Consider the following 15,375-nt stretch of genomic DNA (forward strand, 5'->3'; position numbering starts at 1 on the left):
GGCAGGATGTACTTTAAGGAAGCGTCTGATCTAATTGTTCTTGGAAATTGTGATGGAGCGTCTGGACGACCACCGCAACAGCGCATGAAGGAGGAGGGACACAGGGAGAAACTCATTCTGACGTTTCAGGTTTTTCTTCAAACGTCCAATATCTCATTTTTCATTCATATCATTATTATTATTTATTTATTTTGTTGCTAGATGACTCACTGACTGACCACATAGTTGTGGCTTTTTTGTTCAGTATAAACACAAAATACTGTGTTGATAAAATACTATGGGCGTCCTCGTCAAGATAGCAGCACAAATAATATTTAGTTACAGAAACGAGACAATGTGTCGATTCTAGGGAAAGGAAGACATAGCAACATAACTATGGACAGAAAAATTTAGGATTTACACAAATCCCACACTTCAGCGTCATCATCTGTTCACATGAAACTCAATATTAAATATTTATTTCAAGTTTATTTGGGTAGTTAGAGGTTAGAATCAAGGGTTGATACTGTGCATATTTCTGTCTATATAAATGGCTTTTATGTGTGGGCTATTGCCATGGAAACAAAATCCCCCCCCCCCCCCCCCCCCCCACCCACAAAAAAATCTAATGCAGATGTTTAAATTACCATTTTTTGGGTCCTGACAGTTGAGATTATTAATGCCATCAGAAGCTCAGACACTGAAATGTCAAACAGAATCGTCCAAATACAGATCATTTACTGTATATATACAAAAAAATATACAACGTTTCATCAGTACATGGTGACGTACATAGGACTTTGTTGTCATGACAACAGTGCTGACACAACAAGTTTCTATCTAGAGCAAGTGACAGCGTACTTTCCGGAAAACGCTAAAAAAAAGAATGACACCCTCTTACTTTGGAACAGAAAATTGGCTGAATCTAAATCATCATTTGTTGCCCGGCAACAGTGTCCGTGTTGGCATTAACAGGTTTTTTTTTACCACAGCCTTGGAGGTCATGCTTAGGAAGATGACAGAAAATATGCCAGTGTATGTAGAAAAACATGTTTTTTTCGGAAAAAACAGTTTTTACGACTTTATGCTGATCTAAAACCTCTGACTCTGATCCTGGACTTTCTGTAAAACCTTGAGTAAATGTCCAGAAGCAACTGCAGCTTAATCTTATTTTGTTGTTGTTGTTACTTTTCCATCACAGTTGTTTTTTTGCCTTGGGGCTGGAAAAAAAAATCTCATTTGACCTCTGCATCTTTGACTCTCTGTGACTGTGAGTCCAAAAATTAAAGCGTGATTTCCAGGTCCTTCTTTCGATTGTGCTCGGCCTCCTGCTGTAATCCATCTTCACGCCCGTGGATGTGTCATGTCACAGGGGTTTTCGATTGGATTCTGCGACACGGGCAAAATAAATTCTCACTCCTGCCTCGGTTTTACCTTGAGAAGTCAGGAGTGATGGTTCCAAACTCCTGTTTTGACAGCGTGGGACGAGATGCTCTGGTGTTTGTCGTTAAGGAGGAATTAAGAAGGTGTTTTGCAAACACATGGTTTATGTGGGACAGTACATCAATCTGTCAATCAATCAAGGAATCAGACTATCAATAAAGCTTGTTTCAAGTGTGACAAATGTGTTAGACCACAGCCTTATGTGAGGTTTATGCCACATCAGCCCTAAATTAATTATATCTTTATTCCTAATTGAATTCCTAAAAACATATCAAATTAAGATATAATCACAAACATAGCAGAAGAAACAGGAATGACGGTTAAAAATAAACTTGGACATTCAGAAAAACAGGATATTAATTTTAATCACAATTTTGACTTGTGCCAATCACAGCTGCTGCTGCTGTTCCCGTCACCATGCAGCTCCATTTGGATTTCCTGGATGCAGTTCCAACAAGTGAGTGAGTTAGATAACTTGTTCCCTTCACCAATCTCTCTCTCACCAATTATATTTTAATGGTAATGGTACTGTTTTACTAAAAAAACAGGAATTCCTGTGCATTCCTGAACAGAAACATTAGTTTCAGTGGTTGAATTTGATGCGTAATTTCTCAAAAAAGCCCAGTGAGCCAGCTCATATTTGGGCATAAAAAGGTGAATTCAGTTAATTTGCCAAATAAATAACAATATATACAATAACAACATTCAGACAAGTTTCCTAAATTATTTATGTGTTCTCATGGTGTGTTGACAGATGTTAATAATACATTTGTCGAGCACTGTAACTGTAAGTGCATCACAGGATAAAACGAAAAAAATAATTCCTAAAAACATATACAATTAAAATATAATCACAGATATAGCAGAAGAAACAGGAATGACTGTTAAAAATAAACCTGGACATTCGGAATAACCTCACAATATTATTTTAATCACAATTTTGGCTTCCTCTGAATGTGATTGTGCCAATCACAGCTGCTGCTGTTGCTGTTCCCTTCACCATGCAGCTCCAATTGAGTTAACTGGATGCAGTTCCAACAATTGACACATTATAACTTACCTTTTAACAAAAGCACCACTCCTCTCTCTCTCTCTCTCTCTCTCTGTTTGAGAGTGGGTACAGGCAGGGGAGAGACAACTGGGTCATAGAGACCACGTTGTTTTTCATAATTACTCAGACGTCCACAGGGACGATGAAGGTTCCACGCTGGAGCTTTAAAAACTAATTAAGAAAAAATTATAATCCATTCTGAAAGAAACAGGAAACCAGAATGTGTGTGATGTCTGCTCTCTTTCTTTCTGGCCCTGGTCAGAAAACATCCATTACATATAGGAATTCAACTGTTACAGCTACTCACAGAAATTCACCTGTACAAACCGTCCGTCTCTCCAAAAATCCTTGAGATATTGAAATTTTCTAACTATGTGACACACGGCTGAAGGGCTGTAACCTCTGCTTTGTATGCTCGGCAACACATCTGCTCGCCTCCAGCATCAACCTGACATGAAAGTGATTTAGTGACAAGAGTGTGAAGCAAAGAAAAATAAAATAATAATCCGCTACAGGCAGAAATCCAGCTCCGTCAGCATGTTTTAATACACTCGTGTCTATAAAAAAACCTGTCTGGTCACGAAATACTGCAGCATTAATTCAAAGCACATAATATACAGTATATATACATGTAAATGTGAAAGTGTCCACTCAGCAAATGCAACACAGTCTGTCTCATGGCTGTTTACACATGAAAGCTGCTCGTGTTTGTGTCGTATATAAACGTCATATATGAACAAAACACTGAGTCAGGATGATTAACAGTTACGGTTTGTGGCCCCGTGTCCGTCTGTCCACAGCAGGGTGTACATACGTATGCTTAATGTATGAACAAATGGAAGGACATGCATTATTGATGAGTTTAAGTGCACGCTGACCCGAGGCTCTGACGGGGCTTGACCTCTTTCCTCAGCAGCAGCAGCAGCAGCAGCAGAGAGGGGAGAGGAGAGAGGAAGACGTGTCCATCTGTGGTCAGTCACGGAGGAAACCCGACCCCGGAGCTACACTTTTACCCGACTGTGACGCCTTTGTTTCCCAGCTGTGGCCTTTTGTACAAAAGGGAAATAATAAACCTGACAAATACCAGCAGCTCCACATGTACGGAATTAGATTTGTGTTCATATTAACAAACAACACTTAATGAATCAAGCAAACAAAAATGGACCATTAAATCAAGCGACTCGAAGCCTGTGTCTACTTCCGGTCAATTCAACTGTCGCCACAAAATTCAGTAGCCAATCAGTAGGCAGCTTCCTAAGCCCCGCCCATGGTCAGAATTGCAAACAAAAAGCCAGGGAGCGAAGTTTGGGAAGTTTGGAGCACAAACGTTCATTTTTGTTTGCTCAATTCATAAAGTCATAGTGGTTTTATACATGTATACATATATATATTTATACATATATATGTATAAACAGTATATTGGATTTTGTATAGTGTCAAATCTGCAGATAGATCCCTGTTGCCTTGCCAATTTCCTTACTTTACAGTATTTTTATAATTTTGTATTTTCTGTGTTCTTGTTATTTTCTGTCTCGTAAATGACCGACAAGAATTCCTCTGAGCCTGGACTGAGTGTGCGTTCAAGCACAAATCACACCTTGAGTCAACAGAATCTTGGAGGAACATGATATGAACAAATGTTCATATCATTGTCATTGCCACTGTCAGTCAAAGCCTATATACTCAGGGTTGACATCAAATTCGAGGACCGAATGTGCTGACACAGCCTAATATGGGAGGACAACGTGTAAGAGACGCTTCGTCCATGGTGTCAACAAGTGATTGTCCTTGTCCTTGTCCTTGGGCTGGTCAAAGTCAGTCTTTGTCATTCTTGTCAGTCCTTGGTGAGAGTGAGACATCTGTTTGAATTCTTGTTTCCCAGGCATCACGTCGTCATTTGCTGTCTCTTGCTTAACTTTACTCGCACGGAATCTTCCATCAATGGCAGAGAGAGAGACAGAGAGAGAGAGAGACAGAGGACAGTGTCCACAACACCGCCAGTGATTATGACTCCTTGTTTGTCCTGTGTAGGCCTAGTCTATGTACAAGCAACACAGGGCATGAAACAGTGTTGAGTGCTAATGACGGTGAAACGCCCATCTGTATTTGACTTCTTTGGTCTGTTTTGTTTTTTATATGTTAAAAAATAAACAATAACAAACTAAAAATAGACCAGTAGGAATGGCGTTTAAGTTCTAATCTGCAGTCTCACCATCTGATGTCACGACATCTTTAAGTGGAACTTTAATAAAAAAGTAAGATATGACCTCTGTACTCAGAAAATGGCCTTGAAACTGGAAAATACAGCAGGAAAATGTGTAACATTTTAAAAAGGTGGAATTGAAACCTTTCACATTCTGAACTGCATTCCCCTGCTTAGGAGCTTGAGCTATTTTTTGGGAGAACTGCAATCAACGCCTTTTCAGAACTGACTCAATTCTCACATGGAATCCAAACAATGGCTGTGATGGCAGTGATTGGTCTGTTCAGGGCTGCGGTAATTGCACCTTTTTCTCTGCACGCTGGAAGAATGTCAACGCGTGAACACCAATTAGAGAAATGAAGACTCACTCGCAGTCATTCATTCATTCATTTATCTCCACATTAATCACATCTGGGTCAAACATGGTGGCAGCACTGGGAGAGAATGTTGTGGAACATTCATGATGTCATGTATCTGGGCACGGTTGAAGGAAATATCACGACATAAAGCTTTAACTCTTTAAACCACAGACGACACGTTTGCTCACTTTGCATTAGCGTTATTACGCGACGGTTTGTGCTGTCGGGAAGATTCCAACAGTTTACGAAAGCTGAGAAGTTGCACGTCAAAGCCAATGTGTGGTTTATGTGGTTGTTTCACTCGTGTTGTCGCAGGAAGCTGGAGAATCGGCGTCTTTGTCGCCATGAAGGAGAGAGTATTTACATTTTTTTGGCCTGTTTTTGGACATTGAGACCTTTGTTCTCTCAAACCAAAATCAGTGATTTTAGCCTATGAGGACTATGAGACCATTGTTATCCAACTCTAATTATTTAAAATCTCAAGTCTACTTTTAAGAAATAATTCAATACACTTATATGTAACAGTTGCTTTAACTCAGAAATATTACATAACTGCTGCCTTATTTCCATCATAAAAAGGGAATTTCTGTTGTTTTTTTGAGTGAAATATTTATTGGGAGTTACATTAAAGAATGTAGGGCCATGGTTCTCAAACTGTGGTACGTGCACCACTTCCTCTGGTGGTACTTAGGAGTAAAATGAGAGACCCTCTTCTACTGTGTAAATCAGGGTATGTGGACTCTTGACGTGTAGAAAATTAAACCAGTAACACAATAATTATAATAAATTAAATAATAATAATAATGATTAGAGTCACCTTATATCTTAATCTAATGTCACCAGTGTGTGAAGCATGTGTGAAGAAGAGGAGGATGTTGAGAGAGCAAATTATCTTATTGGGAATAAACCACAGCTAACAATATTTGGTTCTGGGAACGTTACCTTTTGGTTGTGGGAACGTTCCCTGAAGGTTCTCCCACCAGGTTCTCCTGTGGTTGCCACGGAAGGTTTTCCTAAAGTTCCCCTAACGTTAGTTTCTGGTTACACATTTGGTTACTTTGTCACAACCTTTATGCGACCTTTAGAGAACGTTCCCCTAACGTTACACTTTTCTACAACCTCATGTGAAAAGTCTGAGAAACACTGGGTATCAGATTATTTTGCTCCATAATAAGTTTATTCCCTAAACAACATTGTAGCTCATGTAAGGGAGACACAGAGACATTATAATATAAGTGTATTTGAATCCACAGGCTGACACATGTGCTAACATTTGCTAAAATTCCATCCCTCCATCACTCCCCCTCTTTTGTTTAGAGCTCACATTTCTGTGAGGATGTAATTGGCTGCTGAGGAAGCTTCTCTCTCTCTCTCTCTTTCTCCTATCACGTCACGGTTTCGGGACCTGCGGGGTCCGGACTGTGCGGGACCAGAGCACGTTCCAGAGCAGAACACAAGTTCTCAACGTGGAGCATCACGACGCACCAACTCACGCGGTCACAGAGAGAGAGAGAGTGGGGGAGGACGAGGATGACGGGACGTGCGCAACATTTGTAGCCATAAATCCCTGACTGAAGTTGTCCTGTGTTTAGTCCGCGAGTCTGTCTCCCTCTGGCTGTTTGTGTAGATGCTGAAGGAGCAGCTGAGGAGGAAGAAGAAGAAGGAGGAGGAGGAAGGAGGAAGGGTGTGGGGAGGAGGAGAAGATTTCAGCACCGGAGCTGTCCACGCACTGGAGAAGAGACGAGCTGCTTTCCACACTGAGTGAACACGCGCTCCGTGGGACTGTGACGCTGAGGAGGGGAAGGAATAACAAACTAGTGTGCCATTCATTCATTCACTCATCCGTCCATTCATTCGTTCGTTCGTTCATTCATTCATCTCTCTGCGTGGCTGCGAGTACAGACTTCATTCTCCGGTGTAAAGTCCTGCCATGCTGCACCGCCGGGTCTGAGACAGGAAGGACAAAGTGTGTGTGAACATCAGCTTCTTTTCTCACAAGGTCAGTCTTTTTTTTTTTACACACACACGTGTGTGTGTGTGTGTGTGTGTGTGTGTCTGTGTGTGTGACTCTCTTACATAACAAACTGACATGTGTTTTTGTATGTCGCAAACCTGAGGCATTGACGGGACTGAGTGGTGTGTGTGTGTGTGTGTGTGTGTGTGTGTGTGTGTGTTTTGAAGCCTCGATGCAGATTTAGGTCAACACACACACACACACACACACACTCATACACACACACACATTCTCGTACAACATCCTTAGTGAGACATAATGCGTTCCCTAACCTCAACCCTTATAACTCAACCTGACATAAACCAAATTGTAACCCTAACCTTTATAAGTGGTGAGGACCACTTTCCTAAAATGTCCTTAATTCCTATAGTATATGGTTTACGGTCCTCACAGAGATGTGTGTACAAGTACACATGTGCACATTCTTGTAACCTAAACCCTTAAGTCTAACTGTAACCCTAAAACCTAGAGTCTGAACCCTCAAAAAGCTCTCAAAATATGTGACGTCCAGCCAAAAATGTCCTCACAGCTATTCTTCTTCGGACACTGCATTGACGTCCATTCATTGAGTGTTATAACCAGTTATAACCCTAACTAGTTCCTCAGAAATGAGGTCCTGCCTCATTAGGACCAGGTTTTGGTCTCCATGACAAGGTCGGTGTTTATGACAGTAAAATGTCCTAAAGAGGCGACAGAAACAAGAACACACACACACACACACAGAGAGATAGATGTCTGGGCGTGGATGAACGCTGCATGTCGTCAAACTCCAAAGAAACGTATGTGATCGAGACAGAAAATAAATAAATAAAAGGAAATCTGGGAATTCTTGCACCACAGAGAGCACATGTACGTCACTGGTGGGTGGGTGTGTGTGTGTGGGGGGGGGAGGCTGTTAAAGGACTAGGCTGCTGTTTAGTCATGTTGTAGTCTGTTGAACCAAAGACGAGGCTAGAACACAAAACTGAAAGAGAAACAAACAGAAAGACGAAAGAACAGCAACAAACAGACAGTGACGTAAAAACAAGATTGAACATTCTGGCTTCAACTGGTGGTGGGAGGCGGCAAAATACAGAGATTCCCAATGTTGTAAAATGTTGTAAGTTTTCTGTCTCCTGGTGGAAAAAGATGCAGAGAGAGAGAGAGAGAGAGAGAGAGAGAGCTGTGTTTGTGGACGTGAGCTGATTCTCCTCCGCTGCAGCTTTCTTTATCTCCAGCTGCTCACTTTTCCCAGCACTGTCCCACAGGAGAGAGAGCTGCTGTCCATTAGCCCACCGTCCACCGCTCTTTGTTTACAAATCTGCTGGTTTGTTCTCATCTGCTGACCCATTGTCTCCTAACACAAAAAACAATGGGGTTTGTATGAATATGACAAACCACAGAGACCAAAATTCACAATCTAAACTGTGACAAGAGCACATTTGTGTCACTTTATATAAAAAACATGAAAATTATGTTTTTTGTGATTTTCGAAATGCAGGTGTTTCCATTACAGTTTTTTTTAAATTGCATAACTTAGGTTTTTCGTATTTCTAGTGGTAATGGAAACCCGGCTTGTATCAAAGCTCCACAACCTTCACTGCTGCCTCTTCTGTACTTTAGTCAGACTCATCTTGTGAGCTCGTCCGGCCTCCAGTCGAAGCATGCACTGAGATTTAAATTCCTCCTCCACTCCAACTCCCTTTGTTCCTTATCTTGTTCAATTGACAAGTGGAATTTTAAACCCTCATATACATTTATTGTGCTTTAATGTGTCAAGTGTTTCTCGGGTAACAAACGGCAACATGGAGAGGAGAAGAAGAAGATGAAGTGAGACGATGCGGGAGGACGAGCTGTGGGTTGATGAGGAATCTACCCACAGGGCTAATGGCTATTGGATATATTTAGCCCTGTGTGTCCCAGTGCACGTACAGTACATCTGCATGTTTTTAAACGGTTGTTAATGATTCCACTCACTCACTCACTCACTCACTCACTCACAGGAGATCTGGGTGAACTCATTAGTGTAATTAGTTCCAGGTCTTTGCTTCCTTGGGTCGTGGGTGAGATCTTTGGCTAAATGGGGTGGGATTCATTCTCATGAAAAGACATGCTTTGTGGTGCCTCCATTCACATACACACACACACCACCACCACCACCACCACTACCCCTCCACTGGAACAAGGAATGAAAAGACAGGCTGGTTGTGATTCTAATCAGCACATACCAGTGACATCCAACAGCTTTGGGAAGGAAGGAAATCATCCAGCTGGAGAAAAACCCAGCAGAGCAAAGCCAGACAAAAGCAGGAGCATCTTTTATCTTTTTTTTTATCTTTTATGATCAGAAAATGCAACAGTTTGTTGACAAAAGCGTGGTTTGAAATTGAGGTTTGATTTGATGATTTCAAAAAGAAAAATAATTGAGAACTACTGATGTGAAGTGTCTGAGTTTGTTGTTCATGTTGTTTCCAGACATCAGGATCAGAAATATCTTTATTATTATTAGCCACTTATTAGGTACACAATTACGTACACCTACTTATATGTCTAACTCTAATCAGCCAATCACACAGAAGCAACTTGTAGACTTTAGGGCTTTTGTATCATGATACTGGTTTGTATTGATTATTTTTCTTCCTGAAACCAAAATTGAATAATTCACTTCTTGAGACAAAAACCAACGAGTCATATTTCATATCACATGTCACGCAGTCTGACAAACTGAATGGAACAGTGAAACATAACAAGGATTGTATTATGTTTAACTGCTACATTTATGCTAATAATAAAATAGGTATTATCAAGCATAGTTAAAAATAACTATCGAGGGACAAATAACTAGCAAAAAACAAGGGCTAAAGCTAACAAATAAAAAACACTGTTTCGAGGGGAAAACTACGAGCAAAAAACAAGGGCTAAAGCTAACAAACAAAAAATACTGTTTCGAGGGGAAAACTACTAGCAAAAAACAAGGGCTAAAGCTAACAAAAAAAACACTGTTTCGAGGGGAAAACTACGAGCAAAAAACAAGGGCTAAAGCTAATAAACAAAAAACACTGTTTCGAGGGGACAACTACGAGCAAAAAACAAGGGCTAAAGCTAACAAACAATAAAATACTGTTTCGAGGGGAAAACTACTAGCAAAAAACAAGGGCTAAAGCTAACAAACAGAAAAATACTGTTTCGAGGGGAAAACTACTAGTAAAAAACAAGGGCTAAAGCTAACAAACAAAAAAACACTGTTTCGAGGGGAAAACTACTAGCAAAAAACAAGGGCTAAAGCTAAAAACCAAAAAACACTGTTTCGAGGGGAAAACTACTAGCAAAAAACAAGGGCTAAAGCTAACAAACAAAAAACCACTGTTTCGAGGGGAAAACTACGAGCAAAAAACAAGGGCTACAGCTAACAAACAAAAAACAGTTTCGAGGGGAAAACTACGAGCAAAAAACAAGGGCTAAAGCTAACAAACAAAAAACACTGTTTCGAGGGGAAAACAAGGCTAAAGCTAACAAACAAAAAACCACTGTTTCGAGGGGAAAACTACAAGCAAAAAACAAGGGCTAAAGCTAACAAACAAAAAACCACTGTTTCGAGGGTAAAACTACTAGCAAAAAACAAGGGCTAAAGCTAACAAACAAAAAACACTGTTTCGAGGGGGAAACTACTAGCAAAAAACAAGGGCTAAAGCTAACAAACAAAAAACCACTGTTTCGAGGGTAAAACTACTAGCAAAAAACAAGGGCTAAAGCTAACAAACAAAAAACCACTGTTTCGAGGGGAAAACTACGAGCAAAAAACAAGGGCTAAAGCTAACAAACAAAAAAACACTGTTTCGAGGGGAAAACTACGAGCGAAAAAAAAGGGCTAAAGCTAACAAACAAAAAACCACTGTTTCGAGGGTAAAACTACTAGCAAAAAACAAGGGCTAAAGCTAACAAACAAAAAACCACTGTTTCGAGGGGAAAACTACGAGCAAAAAACAAGGGCTAAAGCTAACAAACAAAAAAACACTGTTTCGAGGGGAAAACTACGAGCGAAAAAAAAGGGTTTGGCAAAGTAGCAAACAAAAGTGCAAAACCTGACGAGACAGGGACGTGGAAGAAATGCTGATAAATCCTCACAAGACAAAACACGGGGGTTTACGCTGGTTCTCAGGTACACAAGATGAACTGGCAACAGACAAAGGGAGATGCAGATGGGGAACAGGTGGAAACAATCAGGGCGGGACAGACGATCAGACTGACAAGAACTTAACACAACCAGCTTTCATGGTTGTGACAGTTGCCTAATCCGTGTTCCCTGAGTGAGTGCTGTAAACATGACACAGCACAAATGTGAGCCTTCAAATTAACTTGTGCTTCAAATGAAACTTAAAAATGTCTTGTATAGCGCTAAATAACGCTGATAAACCAAACTTTGTGACACTATTTGGGGTGAAGTGACCACTGCTACTTTTTGGAGGGGGGGGCAAATATTAAAATTTGTCGAAAACACATGATATATCATAATTCCCACCAATATAGTCAAGATGAGATGCCGAAGTGTTACAACTGAGCATCAGAAAAGGTCATTTCAGTGACTTTGTAGTGACTGGGAAACTGCTGATCTACTATTTTCATGCGCAACCATCTCTCGTGTTCATAGAGAAGAGAACAGAAAATATCCAGTGAGCAGCAGTTTCTGGGAGAATAACCAGAGTGGCAGCAGTAACTCACATACAACCAAGTTATGAAGAAGATCATCTCTGAATGCACATAAAACTACAGTCCTGCCTCTCCTGACACGTTATCAGATGTGTAATGTACCTAATAAAGTGGCCGGTAGATGTAGATAAACGTTTTTTGTTGTGAATCTGTGGATCTCTCTCTCTCTCTCTCTCTCTCTCTCACAGCTGCTCCAGTGAGTAGAGAATTAAAAAAAAGCCGCACTTCTCATCCAGACTAAAGCAATAACCTGTGACTGATGTGTGGAAAATGACTTGGATTTCAGGTGTCACAAACCCGGCCAGCTGTCTGCCACCGACGCTCCCGCGTTGTTGCTGATACAAATAATTAGAAATTTGCTCCAAAAAAGGGAATCGCGGCTGCACAACCTGCCGTATTTCGTTCATTATTTTGATTACACTCTCATATTAATTTGTCCTCAGAGACCATTTACTACCATCTGTCGCGTTGTCACACTGACCTTCAAGTAATATCCTGTCAAGTTTCCTCGGAGGCTCCTGAGCAGCCAAATATTATAAATAATAAGCCAAATTCTGTCCATGTGTGCTGCCAACTACCATTACTCCGTAGCGGTGACTCTTTTTTCCTCCCCCCATTAGACTGATAAATTGGTGTTATAGGAGCTTGTGTATTTCTCAATAACTCGCTCACAGTGACACTTGGAAGGCAGAGACTGAATGCTAATAAAGACCTTAAGGTGTCCCCACTGGCCTCTAATACACTGACAGTAAAAGATTCATGGGCTCAGCTTTTATCTGCAGGCTGTCCATGATGCATAACACCCACAAAATGAATCCAGGTGAAATTAACGAGCAGGTACGTGACGGGCGTTCCAGAAACGTAAAAGTACCAGGGACAGATTTTCTCTTATTCTCACAGAAACATCGTCTGTTCCCAGACGTTGAATCACGACCCCGTATGCTGAGCGGCTGACACTGGATACTTACATATAAAATGTCGCGTTTCTCCCTCTGGGACCCGTTTTCCAAAAGTAGCATTTTAGTGATTTTGTGGGATTTTAAAATTCGATATGATGTAAAGCCTAAACTCATTCTTGTGCACAAATGGTTCTTTCAGTCCATTGTTTTCCTAAATTTGCATATTGGTTGTATTCATGGAAACTGTACGGTGGCATTTTTTACTCTAGTAAAAAGTACTCAGTTTTCCAAAAATAGCACTGTCGTGCTTTTGTGCGCAGATAAAAAAGCCGATACATTACAAAACTTTTGCAGATTCCCCTTAAGTCATTCTCATTCGTAAGGGACCAAATTGTTCCTTACAGACCTATGTGATGTTTTTCTATTTTCGTAAAAGGCCAGGGAAGATTACGCAAATTATCATAATGACACATGAACGACTCATGGACAACAAAAAGTTATTTCACTCCAGTCCAGCAGGAGGCAGTAATGTAAAAGCCTATATAACTATGATATCATCACCACATGTTACGTATTGGTTGTATACATGAACGTGCTACAGTGGTGTTTTGAATTATTTATTTTTTTTCAGTCTGGTGTTTTTTCAAAAATGCCACGTTGAGTGTTTTAGTGTGAATTAAAAAGTGGATACATGACAAAACATTTGAAGAATCTCTTAAACTCATTTTCATGTGGAAAGGAAAGGAAATTGTTGTTGTGGTGACACAGGAAAGACTCAACAAGCTGTTCCACTCCAGTCCACCAGGGGGTGGTAATTTACAAGCTGATGCAACTATGATATCACCATTGTCTACCGCAGAATTCAATCATTAAATTGAATCAGTTTCATCAAACTATTGTGTAAAATGACTATTTTAGGGCCTTTATCGTCCTCAATAACCACCTGCAGCTAGACTGACTCGTAGAGGTCGAAAGCAGCATGCGTCGTGTTTTATCATCTGTTTTCCTCTGAACGGAGACATCATTTACAAATGTGTCATCATGTTCTACCCTAGAAGACGTGAAACTGACGACTGAGACATTAACTTGTCAGGAAAAATGTTTACTGTCGCTAAAAATCAAGTGAGAATTATATTATTTCTGAGCGACCCCTTGGTGCTATTCAGTATATTCTTATTTCCTGCTTTGTCTCAGGAGGAACCTTGAAGATTATGGTCATAAAGATCTATACTGTTCCTCTGTCTCTGGTGGAGAAAGAATAGGTATAAAGAGACGTCAATGAATGATTCATTTTTGACGAACACGCTTCTCCAAAAAGGCAGAATATGGATAAATATACAACAAGCTCCGCTCCTGCTTCATAAAACATACTGTAAAAAAAAACAAAAAACACGCCCTGACGATTGTTCTGTTGCCGTGCAGACTGACAAAATAACACATACCCCTGGTCTGTCCCTGTTCTACTTCACTTCTCTGAGATCCTTTTTTTATCCCGGGGCATTTAAATCATTCAGAAGGATCAGGGGGAAAGAGAGCAGAGCCGAGCCGAGCCGAGCCGAGCGGTGGAGGCAGCTGCTGCTGCTGCGAGTCCACTGAAGCCTGAGGGACTTTTTTATCCCCATCATCCTCTGCCTGCATTGCACTCACTCGCCGTATGAATGGGTGAATCTAGGTGATGGCCGAGCCTCAGCGGCACCGCACTGGCTGTTGAAAGAAAGACTCACATTAATCACAACTCTGTGTGTGTGTGTGTGAGATTTTCTTTCGTTTTTGTTAGATTTGACCATCATTGCTTTCAGGCCAGACAGTACTGAACCCAGTGAACTCAAGCGCTGACATGAGGGAACATTATGAAGTGTAGTCCCCGTGAAATATCTGCCTGTGTCTCCTGTATTTGTTATTTAAACAACGTCAGAGTTGGCGCCGCACACACTGGTGCCCTCAGTGAGTCACCTGCCAAGACTGAAGCCAATCGTAGTGGCAAATACTATATTCCAAAGCTACCAAAAGTGGTCAGCTGTAGGACGGTTCCTATGGGCTTTACTCGTAGGTACTGTTCCAATTCCTCAGTCACCAAAGCAAGGCAAGAGTCCACTTGTCGTACTGTACATCCAGGTTACATTTCCATCCACATGTATCAAAGCCTCTCTCGGATCAACAACACATATAAATATTCCATTGACATTCCAGGTTGTGAATGACAATCTATAGATTTAACACCAAACAGAGCACAGCGGTTAACTACTGTAACTGTTCACATATTACACTGTAACATGTAATCCTGCGTTAATCATTCAAACTAAATTACTCAGTACTGGCTCCTATACAAATCAAACAAACTGTTGTTAACAGCTATTCAAATAACAGTCAGACAGTCCTTGCTTTTATAGACTAGTGTAGTACCTGTTTAATATGCGCCTGTTTTGTGTGTATTTATTTATTTAACCAGATAAAGTCCCATTGAGATCGAGATCTTTTTTTTTTACAAGGGGCAGATGTTAGATGGAATGAAAAGCTACGAGTGAGATAAGTTCAGATATTTTCAGTTCAGTTTGTAAAGTCTTCCAAGCAGAGGGGGCGGCAATTTTGTGCGTGTACTTGTATTTATATCTTTGTAAGGTCTTTGTGAGGACATTTTGACCTTGTTGGGACATTTTGTCTAGGCCACACAGATTTAAAGGGCTTTTTCAGGAACAGGACCTGGTTTTTAGGGTTAGAATTAGGTTTAGGGAATGCATTAT

The 15,375-nt window shown here is 40.7% G+C and overlaps 1 protein-coding gene across 2 annotated transcripts in view; it reads left to right on the forward strand.

Annotated features, from left to right (window-relative positions):
- Positions 1-6,427: 6,427 nt before the first annotated feature.
- phf24 (PHD finger protein 24) overlaps positions 6,428-15,375 on the forward strand; it is a 40,599-nt gene continuing 31,651 nt past the window's right edge. The window contains exon 1 of one of the 2 annotated variants that reach the window (XM_058617516.1): positions 6,428-7,034. The gene's annotated coding sequence lies outside the window, so the exon portion shown is untranslated. The remainder of the gene's footprint in view (positions 7,035-15,375) is intronic. The other variant, XM_058617517.1, reaches the window with a different exon arrangement.

The sequence above is a fragment of the Solea solea genome, chromosome 19, assembly GCF_958295425.1.
Source record: "Solea solea chromosome 19, fSolSol10.1, whole genome shotgun sequence".
Lineage (NCBI taxonomy): Eukaryota > Metazoa > Chordata > Actinopteri > Pleuronectiformes > Soleidae > Solea > Solea solea.